The 2,981-nt window shown below is 38.1% G+C and overlaps 1 long non-coding RNA gene across 1 annotated transcript; it reads right to left on the reverse strand.

Moving 5' to 3' along the window:
• Positions 1–512: 512 nt before the first annotated feature.
• Positions 513–1,084, reverse strand: LOC113718852 (uncharacterized). Its single transcript, XR_003454646.2, has 3 exons — positions 1,027–1,084; positions 837–909; positions 513–730 (listed from the first exon to the last, which is right to left on the reverse strand). It is a non-coding gene; the product is annotated as an uncharacterized lncRNA (long non-coding RNA).
• Between the last annotated feature and the right edge of the window lie 1,897 nt (positions 1,085–2,981).

The following is a 2,981-nucleotide window of genomic DNA, read 5'->3' on the forward strand; positions in this document are numbered from 1 at the left end:
ACGTGGTGCAAACAAAGTTACGCCGTGTGCAACCAAAGTTACGCGCTGTTGAAAATGGCCAAAACTAGTATCTCTAATATTTGATGCAATTTATTACCAGTCTGACTAATATAAAGTGCGATCAGGTGAAAGTTATAAACTTGCGCAAGATTCAAGATGTCTTATACAACAACAGTATGTGTAACTTTTTACGTGCTCTATGTAACACACTTTCAACTACGAAAGCAGATATATACCAATCCATGTCAATTAATAATCCTTGCGTACAAAGCGTGAAGGCGATAAAAACGAGCAATGGCACTATCAGTGTCATAACGTGTTTCTAATAAGTCATGAATTTTGCCACTGCTCTTCATTGTCCATAATCTTCGTAGTGCCGGTATTACAAGTAGTTAGCAAAAAGTCACAGACAGATTTAAAACAATTAATGTTCGGCTAATGTTATTACTGACAATATTCTAGTGACAACTCAAAACCTAACTTAAATTACAAGTATGTGCAAATATTGGCGCTAATGTGTCCAGAAAAACAAAATCAGTAACTGTTTCAAAAAATATCCTTTGCTATTATGCATAGCAGAAACAACAAATTACATCCCTGTTGAAGATGCTCTTGCAACCATTTACTATTTACTCCCAAGCATGGCGGAAATAGTGTCTACAAACTTTGTATTATGCTCCGAACTACAAAGCCGCGCGGTGTACAGCATTCGATACTTCGTAATATTTTCCTGCCACAATTTCACCTCTGATAATCAGCACCACGATTAAGTCCAATTTATTAACCATTTTATTGCCACAATTACGTACAAAGATAGTTACAAAACGTGACCACACCTTTGTAATTCGCATAGCCAATCTTCCACTCCAGTGTTCAAGAAAGGTCATCGTGAAAACTCCACTATCGAACCTGGTCAGATCAACATGAATCTTCTCAGGAATAAGGATAATATAGTAAAGTGATGGTAGTACACCATTGCAGTGATAAGCTATCGGGGAAAAGGACATGGAAGATCCGATATTATACCAGCTATCGGGTGACTGATGAGGGACATCAGCAACTTCGAGTTTGAAACTTGCAAAGTCAATTTTCATCCCAAATTTAGCTGTCATTATCAGTCTGAGGCCACGTTGCTGCACGAAACACGGTCAAGTAACTCAACATATGATAAAAATCAATGAACTATTCCCATAAACAATCATACCAAACGCTTTAGAACTGTAATATCTTTGCTTTTTGCTTGTTGTGGGTCAGAGTCTAGCAGATGGACTACGTGATGCGTGACATGGAAGGAGTACACGAACCAGTAACTATCTACGCAGACAGGGACAAGAATCTGATGCAGAGCAAAAACCATTTCAATGGTAAACTACCATAATTTTCATGTTTACTAATAATTTGCCAATAAATACAAATTCAGCAATAGTTACGATAAGATTATGTCCATACCAACTGACACTTGGAAGGATTAGCCGAATTATCCGGGCCGCGGATCTTGAACAACTTCATAAGCTTAGCAGTTAGGATGTCATCCGACTGTGCATCGAATTTTCGAAGATTCAGGATGCAATCCTGTTAATAATCAGTACAAGGGAATATAAGTGTTAACGGTGATTTTCAGAATTAGTATAAGATTATAACATGCATTTGTGCGAAATTTTCATAATAGTTTAATGAATAACTTGCCATTAGCCAACAACAATTTTAATGCTTACAACTGCTATAGGCTCGACAATATAGCGTTTGACTCTACTGGTTGTGCTAGTCGCCCCGCCCCAGTTGATATGCCGGGCAAACATGTCGATGACCTGTTTATTCACAACACAGTGACAGAATTGATTTAGTTACTGCCATTTCAAAAACCTATTACGATCAGCCAAGTACTCTTCAATTGATATGCAAAACTAAAATGCATTACGCAATAATTCAGCCTCAACGGTATCAGGGTTTACAGTCGACAGAACATAATACAATAAATTCATGGAAATTCGTATATCAAATTCTTGACAGCCACCAAGTTTACTAACCTTTCCTTTTGCGACTATAAGACCGCAACCTTCTCGGTGTGTTTGGCCCATCCAAAGGATGCTCAATTTGTATGGGACCTGTTGAGCAATCATGCTGCATATGTTGTGTGGCTTCATCCGTAATGCGGCCAGAAATGCTTGTTATATGGTCAGTATGTACTTCAACGTCTCGTGAATCAGGTTGGCCAATTGGTGGGGTATCATTTGCCTTGTTTCCACTGAATGAAATATCCTTTCCATCACCTGTGATGCCATCATTTTCTGCCTCCTTTCCATCACTAGTTCTCCCACTTTGCTCTTTTTCAACCGTCTTCTGCCCTATTGCTTGCCGATTTGTTGGTTCAGTCTCATCTATTGATCTGATTGACGTCACAATGTCATCGGCAGTACCACCGGCATCTTGTTCTTTTTCACTATCACCGTCATCGAGATCTTTGGAGTCCTTTCCATCCTCAGCCGATTGATATTCTGAATAATCTTCGCTTTCCATATCAAGATGTATGTGCTCTGAATCAGACAGCCTCTGTTTCTGCTTTTTCTTTGAAACGACCTCTGTTGCTGCTGCTTTGGCCCTAGGATGAGAACACAATATTTCTGCAATCTTTAATATCCTTCTTTGACAATTCACTGTCATACTGTACACTTCTAAAAGCTCAGCCTGCTTATACATTAACAAACTATAATGAATAGCTCGTTTCGACTTAATCCAGAACAGATGAATAGGAAATTATGCATTGATGTGTATTACTTCCTTGTGGATCTCACTAAATCTGCCTTTTCACTTTCAATTGGTGAAATATTTTTCATGACTAAGTTATGAATATCTAGTTATATGTGAAAATGCCTTCAGCTGTATTTGCCACTCGAATCGAATGAGGTTATGATAGTTACTTTTATATTTTGCATGAATAATATGCGAGAATTTTTTTCACTGCTCTTTTCTGTCATAGAATA

Source organism: Coffea arabica, chromosome 11e (assembly GCF_036785885.1).
Source record: "Coffea arabica cultivar ET-39 chromosome 11e, Coffea Arabica ET-39 HiFi, whole genome shotgun sequence".
NCBI lineage: Eukaryota > Viridiplantae > Streptophyta > Magnoliopsida > Gentianales > Rubiaceae > Coffea > Coffea arabica.